This window comes from Mustela nigripes, chromosome 4, assembly GCF_022355385.1.
Source record: "Mustela nigripes isolate SB6536 chromosome 4, MUSNIG.SB6536, whole genome shotgun sequence".
Lineage (NCBI taxonomy): Eukaryota > Metazoa > Chordata > Mammalia > Carnivora > Mustelidae > Mustela > Mustela nigripes.
The window spans coordinates 159,591,403-159,605,204 of record NC_081560.1 but is presented as its reverse complement, the minus strand read 5'-3'; the positions used below and the strand labels follow the sequence as shown (position 1 = coordinate 159,605,204).

Sequence of the window (13,802 nt, the reverse complement as noted above, 5' to 3'; positions counted from 1 at the left end):
TGTTGATATAGGCATAATCCTATCATAATGCCTTGAAGATCTCTCCCAAGAGTAACAATAAACCTATAATCAAAATGCTGGTTTTCAATTTTGACCTACTTTAAATTTAAATACTATAAATCTGCCTGTTTCCTCTAAATGTAACAATAATTCACCATCGTTTCTTATCCAAAAATCTGGCAAAAGATTGTCAAATACACTATTAAAATCAAGAAACTATTATTACAGCATTTTTCCAATTCATCTGAACAGATAATCCTATCAAAAGAAATGAAGTTAATTTGACACAGTATGTTCTTGGTGGATACCTTTAAATTTCTACAGATGAGCTTTTTTTTTTTTCACAAATGTTCACAGACTTCTACTGAAATTATTTCCAGAAATTTAACAAAGATTAATAACAAGTTGCAGGCTTATAGTTTCCAGAACCCACATTTTCCCTTTAAAAAAATTATTAATCTAGATTAAGTCATACCTAGATAATAAATATATTTTTCATGAAAATCTCAAAGGGGCACATGGGTGACTCAGTTAAGTATCTGTCTGACTTGGCTTCAGCTCAGATCATGGTCTTGAGATCCTGAGTTGTGAGGCTCTGTACTGACTGGGAGTCTGCCTGGGTTTCTTTCCCTCCCCCCTGCTCCTACCCACGCTCACACATGCCCTCCCTCAAATAAATGAAATAAAATCTTTTTTTTTTTTTTTTTTTTTTAAAGATTTTATTTATTTATTTGACAGAGAGACATCACAAGCAGGCAGAGAGACAGGCAGAGAGAGAGAGAGAGAGAGGAGGAAGCAGGCTCCCTGCAGAGCAGAGAGTCCGATGCGGGGCTCGATCCCAGGACCTTGAGATCATGACCTGAGCCGAAGGCAGCGGCTTAACCCACTGAGCCACCCAGGCGCCCCTAAAATCTTTAAAAAAAAAAAGAAATTCTTAAAGATTATACAGTTCCATGGGTAGATTTGCAAGTCTGCTGGTCATTACAGAAGATACTAATTTTTTTTTTAAAGATTTTATTTATTTATTTATTTGACAAAGAGATCACAAGCAGGCAGAGAGGCAGGCAGAGAGAGAGGGGGAAGCAAACGCCCTGCTGAGCAGAGAGTCTGATGCAGGTCTTGATCCCAGGACTCAGGGATCACGACCTCAGCTGAAGGCAGAGGCTTAACGCACTGCGCCACCCAGGAGCCCCAGAGACATTAATTTAAATGAAGAAAATGAAATACACTTAAAGTGATCAAGTGCTTCACTTACTGGCTGCTTTCCTACCATGACCTATAATTCTTTTTATATTATTTTTACCTTTTCCAACTCAAAGACTATTTCACCCTACTGAATCAAACGGTTGTAAAATAATAAATTCATGGTTCTATCCCTGTTAAAAATCTGATGGCCTTGTGGAGGTTTGATCTTCTAATTTGAGATAATTACTTTTTAGGGAAAACTGCACTGGATTTTTTGAGACTTCTTGCTCAAGTTATTTAAGACTGTGTATGCTCATTTATACGAACTCCCATCCCAAAGAGCTATACAGCTTTTGAGACCTTTTGAGTCAAAAGGTTACTCATTTCTTTATCACAATTTTCTTTCCTAATGTCTAGGATATATATGTAATTATGATCATTGCCTTTTTTCTTCATTACAAACCCAAATGTAACAAATTCCCTTTTCTACTAATGTTTTTCTTATTAAAAATCATAGATGCAGGGGCACTTGGGTGGCTCAGTGGGTTAAAGCCTCTGCCTTTGGCTAAGGTCATGATCCTAGGGTCCTGGGATTGAGCCCCACATTGGGCTCTCTGCCTGCCTCTCTGCCTATTTGTGATCTCTGTCTGTCAAATAAATAAATAAAATCTTTTTTTTAAAAAAATCATAGGTGCGGGGTGTCTGGGTGGCTCAGTTGTTAAGCAACTACCTTCAGCTCACGTCATGACCCCTTGGTCCTCGGATGGAGCCCTGCATCACGCTCCCTGCTCAGTGGGAGCCTGCTTCTCCCTCTCCTGATCTCCCTGCTTGTGTGTGTGTGTGTGTGTGTGTGTGTGTGCGCACACGCGCGCACACACACACACACACTCTCTCTCACTCTGCCAAATAAATAAATAATTAAAATATTTTAAAAAATCATAGATGCTAGATACATATGACAGGTTGTTTTGTTTTGTTTTGTTTTTTATTTATTTAAATGGCACTTTGTTTTCCTATAATGTGACCTGGTCTCACTGCCAAACAGAATACAATGAATATTATCCAATAAAGCATTTCCCATGCAAATAAATGCCAATGCACAGACAACAAAATAGCATTTCTAAATCAACATACTAATAATATTTACTTATATAATGTACCATGCACTGTTTTAAACATTTAACACATTTGATCCTTGAAAAAATCCCGTGAGGCACCTAACTCACAGTAGAGGAACCTTAGGCACAAAGATATGCAGTCACTTGCTGAAGGTCATAAATGGTAGATAGTGTAGCTCCAGAGCCTGGCCTTTTAACAATCTATTACTTTATTATATTAACAGTCAAGTAGATATCTATGACAATTTAAAAAAATGAAATAGATAAAATCATTCAGTGATAGAATAATGGGGATCTTTAAAATGGGTAGATCAGGCTAACAATACACTGATCCAAATAAACATCACAAGAAAAGACCACCAGATGATATTTCCTGTTACAAGGCAGTGTGAAGTACATAACACCATTCTTGACATATTCTTGCCAAAAGAAAAAACCAAACTCAAATATGGTTAAACCTCTAGAACTGTGTTCTCCAATATAATAGTCAAAAGGAGTAATAACCAAGTATGTCACATATGCTTAAATACATGTAGAAAAACAGTAAGGAATCTGAACTATTAAAAGGTTTTCCTCTGGAGGACTGGACTAAGAATGAAGGGGACTTGTTTTACTTTAACATATTCAGTATTATTTGAATTTTCTTACAAGAAGAAATAAAATACTTTGTAAGAGAGATCACTTACATTCATGGTAGATAAATGACAAAGATTTTACTGAAGAGGTAGGATCAGAACTGGGGCATAAATGATAGGTAGAAAGAATAGGAAAGAACAAGTGGGGGGGGCAATCAAAGGCATGGATGAGGCACCACGTTAATCTCACTGAATATGAAAAAGGACAGGAAATAAGGTTGGACACGTGTAAGCTAAATTATGGAATCTTCCATTGATGAAAATATTTGGAATACATGAACATAATGGAGAGCCATTAAAAGTTTAGATTAAGAAGACAAAAAAAAAAGGTAGGTTTTTGGTTTGTTTGATTTTTTTTTGTTTGTTTGTTGTTGTTTTTTTAAAGATTTTATTTGTTTATTAGACAGAGATCACAAGTAGGCAGAGAGGCAGGCGGGGTGGGGGGCGAGGGAGAAGGAGGGCACTGCAGAGAATCAGGCTCCCCGCTGAATAGAGAAACTGACACGGTGCTCAATCCCAGGATCCCTGGACTATGACTGGAAAATGCGCCCAAGGTAGGTTTTTAAGTAGGCTCTACACCCAGTGTCAGGTCTGAACCCATGACTCCAAGATCAAGAGTCGCATGTTCTACTGAGTGAGCCAGTCATCAAAGCCTAGTTTTGATGAAAGTAGTTTTTTTTTTTTTTAAAGATTTTATTTATTTGACAGACAGAAATCACAAGTAGGCAGAGAGAGAAAGGAGAAAGCAGGCTCCCGCTGAGCAGAGAACCTGATGCGGGGCTTGATCCCAGGACCCTGGGATCATGACTCAGTCAAAGGCAGGGGCTTTAACCCACTGAGCCACCCAGGCGCCCCATTGAAAGTAGTTTTTTACTAAAAATTAACTGAAGGGGTGCCTGGGTGGCTCAGTTGTTAAGCATCTGCCTTTGGCTCAGGTCATGATCCTAGGGGCCTAGAATCAAGCTGCGCATCAGGCTCCCTGCTCAGTGGGAAGCCTGCTTCTCCCTCTCCTGCTCCTTCTGCTTGTGTTCCCTCTCTGTCAATTAAATAAATAAAATCTTTAAAAAAAATTATCTGAGTAAATACACATTTAATATAAAAGGTGACACAAAATGAGGCACCTAAATATATTTATGTGTCTACCTTACAAATGGGCTTTATACAGAATTGTCATTCAGGTATTTTCACAAGAAATAAATTATATTTCTTGCAATTCCAATCATAGATCCTTAGCATAAAAATGCTTTGAGTTTCTTGAGGGTAATATGAACAAGAAAAGCTAAAAAAACATAGCATCAATCCACCCTTATATGAAAATAATATAGATAAATATATCTAGAATGACTAAAATATTTGCTGAATTAAAGCTGCTACTCTAATGGGATTAAAATTACAAATTATATTAGAAATAGTAAAATATTAAGTACCAATACTTTCAAAACTAATCACAACATGGTATCTATTAGTATCTATTAGTTTGGGTTTTGTTTTTGCTTTTTGTTTTTTTTTTTTAGTAATATACAACAAAAGTCCAACTCAAACAGTTTTAGGTGAATTTATCAGGCGACTGAATATTCCATATACTCAGCTAACTTTGGTCTTTGACCAAGAGGTTCAAAGCATTAGTCAAGGACTCCACTTCTCTACCAGTCTCTCAGCCATATCTTCCTCCACGTGTGGGCTTCATCTGGAGGCTGGTTTGCTACTCAGAGAAATGACTGCAGCAGTGTGAGTTGTCACATCCTTAATCAACTTTCAATGATCCTCCAGCTGCTCTTCTAGTAACTCTCACAAAAGAGAAGGAAAAAATCCTTCCTAAAAGTTCTCAGTAAATATCTCATTCCACAAGCATCACAATGACCTGAGAAATAAGCCTTATCAATGAGTCAGTCAGGGCCTGTAGCTGAGGCCAATCGCATGACTCTTAAGGAACTCTTGAGTCAGGGGCAGTAGGGAGATCAGAGGGCTCAAGTTAGTGAAAAGTAGTTGAAACACGTAAGATTCCATTTAAAAATATAACAAATAATATCTCATGGAGGTGGATTTCACTTTAATTCTATGTGTATTATCATGTCATAAAAATCCCCCATGTATTTCTTCAACAGAAGTTTAATAATGAGCTAAACACTAATAATTTGATAGGTTTTAAAAGAACATTACAATATTAAAAAGCAACTGGAAATATAACAGCCCAAGGAAATCAGTAAATAATGCTAGCTACAGTACATTCACCGTCTGAAAATACTGTAAGATTCTGCCTCGTTTTTTTGCCAACAAAGCTGTTTTAACTGACCTATTTTATGAGTAACTGGAATCCACCTGCCAAATATAAGATAAGAAACATTTAACATATGGCATTTTATTTCTATGGGATGTTGTAATGAAGCCTATTTACTTCTTCTATAATTTATTCTTGTTTTTCATTCAAAATATTCTGTCCTATGAAATATGCTTAATTGAGATAACTAGAAGAGTGGATGAAACCAATGCTAAGGGCAGGCAGGCAAATATCTGTAGAATAATTTATGTTATGTAATATTCTATAATATTAAAAATTACACAATATATTCTGCTACTATAAAAAATTTGCATCAGTCGATCATTCTAACCCTGGTCAAAAGAAGGTAGGTAGTTGTTGTCATCTCCGTAAGAGTAAAGTAGAAAAAATGTCTTACAATTTAAAGGTAAAGAGATATTCTATACACATAAAGAGAAAAGATGTTTTTCCCCAAAATAATCTCTCAGAGAAGATGTAGCCCATTTGCTAATAGCATCTCTCATATTATGGGTGCTTTCTCTCTGTTAATTTTGAACAGCAAATTACTTATTTGGAGAAAACACATTATCTTGAAATTATCTCAACCAATGCTAAGCGTGGAAGGTCATTTGTGACCTACTCACAAAACCCCCCCACTAATCAAGTGGGGGGTTTTGTTGTTGTTTGCTTGACTGGAGTAGGAAAGGAAGAAACTGAATGTAAAATAAGTAACAATTCCAGGAGGTATATCCATCTGATTGACTGCAAACTCTCACAAAGAGACTTTACAGATTACCTTAAAAAACAACATAGTAAGAGACTTTGCCATATAGATGATAATTTTATACCTTAAAGAATGAAAGAAAAAAAAATGTAATGCATTTGAAAATTTACGGCTTGGGACAAAATTTCTCATAGGAAGATAATATGCAGAATCAAAAGCACTATATCTTTGGGTCACTTGAGTGGCTCAGTTAAGTGTCCAAATCTTGATTTCAGCTCAGGCCTTGATCTCAGGATCATGAGTTCAAGCCCCACACGGGGCTTAAAATATCGTAAGGCCTATTGCAGCAGTTCTCAATAGTATCCCTGAGACACTCATTGGACCTACAAAGTCAAAACTATATTCATAATAGTTTGTCTCTGTCAGTGTATTAACACTGCTGCTACAGCAACGTTACATAAAACCGTTGTTACTCTAGCACAATTCAAGGCAGACTCCAACTGTACTACTAATCACTGTATTTTTTTTAAGATTTTATTTATTTATTTGACAGAGATGACAAGTAGGTAGAGAAGCAGGCAGAGAGAGGAGGAAGCAGCCTCCCCACTGAGCAGAGAGTCTGATGTGGGGCTCAATCCCAAATCCCTGGGATCATGACCTGAGCCAAAGGCAGAGACTTTAACCCACTGAGCCACCCAAGTGCCCCAGTGTTTTTTTATTTTTTAAGATTTATTTCTTTATTTGACAGAGAGAGAGAAAGAGAGAGATCACAAGGAGGCAGAGAGGCGGGCAGAGAGAGAGAAACGGGCTCCCCACTGAGCAGAGAGCCCGATGCGGGGCTCAATCCCAGGACCCTGAGATCAAGATCTGAGCCGAGGGCAGAGGCTTAACCCACTGAGCCACTGAGGCACCCCACTAATCACTGTATTCATCGTGGCATATACTCACAGTTAAGAAACAAAAAGGGAATGGGGGAGGTCTGGTCAGTTTCACTTAAGAATGTCTATGATTAAACAGTAAATGTTACTAATTATATTAAATCTCAACCTATGATAAACATCTCTTTAATATTTTATGTGATAGGGACGCCTGGGTGGCTCAGTTGGTTGGATGACTGCCTTTGGCTTGGGTCGTGATCCCGGAGTCCTTGGATCGAGTCCCGCATCCGGCTCCCAGCTCCGCGGGGAGTCTGCTTCTCTCTCTGACCTTCTCCTCGTTCATGTTCTCTCTCACTGTCTCTCTCTCAAATAAATAAAATAAAAATATTTTATGTGATAAAAGGAAATGTATACATAAGGAGCTTCTGCTGCACACCAAAGTACAATAGTTGTCTAGAGAAAAAGCACTTATGCAATTATTTGAGTGGTGAACAGGATGAATCTTTTTTATTATGGGCACCATTTTTTAATTAAAAAAATGATAGCAAACTATACTTATTCAGACTTGAGTATCTGGCAGGTTATTTTCTCAAATTTGTAGAAAGTAGGTACTTCATCTCCATGGTATTCCTCCAAAAACAATATAACCCCAGTCACGTCATGAGGAAATCATCAAACAAACCCAAACTGAAGAACTGACATAATAAGTATATATATTTGGTCTGTTTCCTGGCACAGACCCTAAAACCCTTGAATTCTCTGAATTAAGTAGTTTTTTGGTACGCTAATGAGATGATGGGTAGCTGAAGTCTCCTGGATATCCTCAGGATAGGGGCTGGTTGTCAGGGGAATGAATGGTGTAATGAGAGGGTTGGAACTTTCAGCCCAATCCCCTGACTTCTGGAGAGGTGAGAGGTGCTGGCAGTTGAGTTAATCACTAATGACCAGAGATTCAATCACTTATGCCTATATAATGAAGCCTCCATAAAAAAACCCTAATGAACAATTCAGAGGGCTTTTGGGTTGGTGAACACATGGAGGTGAAGGAGGGTGATGCACATGGAGAAGTCATTGACACTCTATGCCCCTTCCATGTACTTTGCTCTATGTAAATCTTTCATCTGATTGTTCATGATTGACCTTTCACAAATTGGCAATCTAAATCTAATAAGTAAACCATTTTCCTGAGTTCTGTGATTCATTCTAGCAAATTATCAAACCCAAGGAAGGAATCATGGGAATCTCCAATTTATAGATGGATGGTCAGAAGCACTAGAAGCCTGGACCTGGATTGGCTTCTGAAGTGGGGGGTGGTCTTGTAGAACTGAGTTCTTAAGCTGTGGAATCTGACACTGACTCCACGTAAACATTGTCAAAACTGAATTCAATTGTAGGACACCCGACTGGGGTGGGGAGGAGAACCCTACATAGTTGGTGTCAGAAATACTGAGGATAGAGAGAAAATAGTATGTTTGGGTTTTTTGGTTTTTTTTTTTTAAAGAACATGCCAGAAAATACCTGAGCAGTACTACTCAAAATTGTCAAGGTCATAAAAACAAGGAAAGATTAAGAAACTGTCAAAGGCCATAGAAACATGATACTACAATGTGGTATTGTGGATTGGACCCTGGAACAGTAAAAGGATGTAACTGGAAAAACTGGTGAAATCCAAATGAAGTCTGGGGTTTAGTTAAAATCAATGTACCAGTGTCAACTGTAAACTTCTTAGTTTTGACAGAAGTCTAGAATAATGCAGGTAATATCAGCATTAATGAAAAAAATGAAAGATTATACAGGAATTATACATTGTTCTCAACCCTTCTATAAATCTAAAGTTATTTGAGTATAAGGTTTATTAAAATAAAAAGGATGAAGTGAACTAGTGATTTCAAGGAAAGCAATTGAAGGTAATTGTTGTCAATAATAAAAGTCAACCTTTCAAGTGAAATTGAAATGCTGAGAAACTTATAAATGCCACAGGTTTGAGAGTTTCCAATGAATTTTTCAGAAGAAACCAATGGTGATATTACTGCAATTTTAAAGTAGTCTATAATAAAACATTATAACATTTAAATGATCTGCAATATGGTAAACCAGTATTTTCCAAATGATCAATGTATAATATGAAACCACACAGGGGTAAAAACATCCACCCAAAGTGCGAGAGAGACCGCTGGATTTTAATATAAGAGTTATTTATTTTCAGATTCCACAATATGACTTACCTTTAAGAAAAACTACCACTTGATGAGTTTGAGTGTAACAAGAAGAATAGCCACAAATATCTGAAAAGACTATTAAAATGCTCTTCCCTTTACAATTGTTAAAAAGAAAACCACAGGCCCAAAATGGAGTCACTTAAACCACACAAAGGCTTGATACCTAATCTAACTTCGGCTTCAACCTGCCCCAGAAATGCGATCTTATTAATCAGTCAGTCAGGAATTTTCTGCTCTGCACCAATGAGGTAATCTGTCACGTGGGCCCTCTCCATCCTCCCCCCACCTCCACAAAGGCAGACGAAGTAATATGCATCATAAGACACCTTTAAAGGGTCTTCCCTAAAAAAGGGCAACTTTGCCTGAAACCATCCCTTCTTTTCTTTTGCTAGTAATTTCTTGACCCACCTTTCTTCCTATAAAAAACTTCCATTTTGTATAGCACCTCAGAGCTTCCCTCTGCTTGCTGAATGGGGTACTACGCAATTCATAAATCTCTAAAAAAGCCAATTAGATCTTCACATTCACTTGGATGAATTTTGTTTTCAAATAATGTCTACATATCTGTTTGAGGCCAGATTTTCTTCACAGATGTACACCAAAACAACATATAGCAAGAAACTGAAAGCAGAAGTAGAGATATAATCTAGCCTTCTTTTATTAAGCCAGACTTCAAAGAGATAAAAAGTAAAACAATGCCACTTTCTACCAGTTTTTTAAAAATACTTTTTAAAATAGTAACATAAATGTTATTTATGTTAACATGCAATGACTTGACTACCATTATTTTAAAATGAATTAATAGGGGCACCTGGGTGGCTCAGTGGGCTAGAGCCTCTGCCTTCGGCTCGGGTCATGATCCCAGCGTCCTGGGATCAAGCCCTCTGCTCAGGCAGGGAGCCTGCTTCCCTCTCTCTCTCTCTGCCTGCCTCTCTGCCTACTGTGATCTCTGTCAAATAAATAAATAAAATCTTTAAAAAAAAACCACAAAAAACTTAAAAAAAATGAATTAATAAACACCTCAATATTTCAGTTTTAACTCTGGGTATAGTAATCACTGATTATCACCTTAAGCAAAAAGTCTCTGAAGTCATTAATAACTACAAATCCAAGAGTTGTGAAACTAAAACACTTGAGAACTGTTGGTTCTTCTTCAAGAGAAGTGTTGGTCAAGTCAACCACTGAAAAGCTAAAACAAAGGTATACCTAATAGGCTAATAATGGAAATAAAATGGAGTACTAAAAATACTCACTTATTCCAAAAGAAGGCAGGAAAAGAGAAAAAAAAAGAAACAAAGACCGATGGGACAATTTGAAAAGAAATAGCAAGATGGTAAATTTAAAACAAGTCACATCAATAATGACATAAAATGACACTCATTTATAAAAAGCTCATCATATCAGATGGCATACAGAAGATTCAAATATATGTTATTAAGAAACCCACTTTAAATATAAAGATGAATAAAAAGGAAAAGAATAGAAAAACAAATTATCATGCAACCAGTAACTGAAAGCAAGGTACAGTGGCTAAATTTAAGTCAGACAATAACTTCATAGGCTGATTCACCAAGAAGACAAGAAAACAAGCTTCAAAACACATGTAGGAAAAGGAGAAACACCCAAGTAGATTGTGGTGCAGATTTCATTATTCCTCTTTTAGTAATTCATAGAATAAACAGGAAATCAGCAAAATTATACAGGACTGGAAAAACACTATCTTCTAATAAGACCTAATTGATATTTATATAACTCTTCCTCAACATCTATAGAATGCACAATCTTTTCAAGTGCACAAGGAATATTCACTAAGACAAGCTATGTCTGACACAGAAAATAAATCTCAAATTGAAAAAGACTGAAATTGTATAATGCATATTATATGACTGTATAATTACATTATGTCATATATAATTATATATGACCATATATGACCGTAACAAAATTAAATTGGAAATTATTTACAGAAACTTATCTGGCAAATTCTGAAATATTTGAAAGTTAAAATGACACACTTCCAAATAAATATTAGTAAAAGAAATAACAAAGAAAAAGAAAAAAACAATTTGAAATGGAGCAAAAAAGGAAAACACTGAAACTTGTGGAATACAACTAAAGCATGGTTAGAGGGAACCTTAATATACTTATATTAAAAGGATGAAAGGCCTAAAATCAGTGATCCACCTTAAAAAAAGCCTAGAAAAAAAGCAAAAACAAACTCAAAGTAAGAGGAAATAAGTAAACAATAAAAAGCAAAAATAAAATAGGAAACAGAGAGGAGGTAAAAATCAGTGAAACCAAAGGTATGTTTTTTTTTTTTTTTTTTAAAGATTTTATTTTATTTTATTTGACAGAGAGAGATCACAGGTAGGTAGAGAGGCTGGCAGAGAGAGAGAGAGAGGGAAGCAGGCTCCCTGCTGAGCAGAGAGCCCGATGTGGGACTCGATCCCAGGACCCTGAGATCATGACCTGAGCCAAAGGCAGCGGCTTAACCCACTGAGCCACCCAGGCGCCCCCCAAAGGTATGTTTTAAAAAAAAATCTGTACAATTCATAAACTTCTGGTAAAACTGGTCAAGAAAGAGGACACAAATTACTAAAATCAGAATGTAAGAGAGATGACCTCTATCCATATCACATATCCAACAGACATAAAAGGATAATAAAAGAATATTAAGAACAATTTATTCCAATAAATCCAACAACAGAAAGAAATATAAAAAACTCCTGAAAAGAATGCTACCAAAATGGACTCAAAAAGAAACAGAAAACTTCATGGTCCTATGTCAATTAAAATAATAAATTTATATTTAACAATTTACTCAAAAACAACAAACCTTCATGTTCGGTTTATGTCAGTACTTCTCAACTGGGGTCAGCTCTGGCCCCCAAGGAACATCTAGCACTATCTAGAAACATTTCTGGTTGCCACAACTCCGGGTAGGGGTGGAGTGTGGCTACTGGTATCTAATTGGTAGGGATGCGGATAAATATGCTACATTGCAGAGGAAAGTCTCCTGCAACAATAATTACAAGACCTAAAATGTCAATAGCATTGAGGTTGAGAAATTTTGTCTCTGATAACACCAACAAGTTCTACCAAACATTTAAGGAAGAAATAATATTAATTCTACACAAATTCTTTCAGAATAGAGGGGGAAGAAATCATTCTCAACGCATTCAATGATGCCAGCATTATCAATACCAAAATCAAATCAAGATATTAAAAGGAAATTACAGGGGACGCCTGGGTGGCTCAGTGGGTTGGGCCGCTGCCTTAGACTCGGGTCATGATCCCAGGGTCCTGGGATCGAGTTCTGCATCGGACTCCTTGCTCAGCAGGGAGCCTGCTTCTCTCGCTGCCTCTGCCTGCCTCTCTGCCTGCTTGTGTATACTCTCTCTCTCTATCTCTGGCATACAAATAAAAAAAAATCTTAAAAAAATAAATAAAAAATAAAAGGAAATTACAGACCATTATCTTGAATGAAAATTCTTGATTTTATTTATTTATTTGACAGACAGAGATCACAAGTAGGCAGAGAGGCAGGCGGGGGTGGGGGGGAAGGAGGCTCCCTGCTGAGCAGAGAGCCCGATGCGGAACTCGATCCCAGGACCCTGAGATCATGACCTGAGCGGAAAGCAGAGGCTTTAAACCACTGAGCCACCTAGGCGCCCCTTGAATGAAAATTTTTAACAAAATATTAGCAAACTGACTTCTTGTTTATGGTCTAACACAGAAGAAACTTAGAAATTACCATTCCATCCTAAAAAAGTCGAATAAACTAAAAAAAATTAGTAACTTCTCTTGGAGCTATCAGAGAAGTAAAGTCACAGGGTGAACTGTGCCTCCCAAAATGGAGACAGACAGGTGGATATAAAGAAACATAGCAGAAAGCTGTGAGCACAAACCTCTGCAGGAATAAATGCTAGGGTAGGAAAACATGAACTATAATTCTATTATTGAAAAATTACTGGAGGCACAATGTGGACAGGTCTAAGAGCTAAAACTACAGGAGGACCCAGTCCCACATACTTCTGTTGAGTTTTACCTCCAGTAACTCTACCAGGTCTAGAGTGAATATTAGAGAAAAATCCCCTCATGCTTCTAGTGCTAGGAGGAGAAAAGAACTTTTTTTTTTTTAAATTTAAATTCAATTAACATAGGGTGTATTATTAGTTTCAGAGGTAGAGTTCAATGATTCATCAGTCTTATGTAATACCCAGGGCTTATGACCTCACGTGTCCTCCTTAATGTCCATCACCCAGTTACCCTACCTCTCCCCCAGCAACCCTGTTTGTTTCTAAAGTTAAGAGTCTCTTATGGTTTGTCTCCCTCTCTGATTTCATGTCTTAATTTTCCTTCCCTTCCCGATGATCCTCTGTTTTGTTTCTTAAATTCCACATATGAGTAAAATCATTATAATTGTCTTTCTGTTTGCCTTATTTTCCTTAGAATAATACCTTCTAGTTCCCCCCACATCCTTGTAAATGGCACAATTTCAATTTTTTTGATGGCTGAGTAGTATTCCATTGTATATATAGATCACTTCTTTATCCATTCACTGTCAATGGACTCTGGGCTCTTTCACAGTTTGGCTATTGTGGACATTGCTGCTATGAACACTGGGGTGCAGGTGCCCCTTTGGATCACTACCTTTGTATCTTTGGGGTAAATCCCCAGTAGTGCAATTGCTGGATCATAGGGTAATAGTTCTATTTTCAACTTTTTTTTTTTTTAAAGATTTTATTTATTTATTTGACAGGCAGAGATCACAAGTAGGCAGAGA

The 13,802-nt window shown here is 37.0% G+C and overlaps 1 protein-coding gene across 3 annotated transcripts in view; it reads right to left on the bottom strand.

Annotated features, from left to right (window-relative positions):
- Window positions 1–13,802, bottom strand: part of TBC1D12 (TBC1 domain family member 12) — a 101,857-nt gene that overhangs the window by 36,719 nt on the left and 51,336 nt on the right. The window lies entirely within an intron of this gene.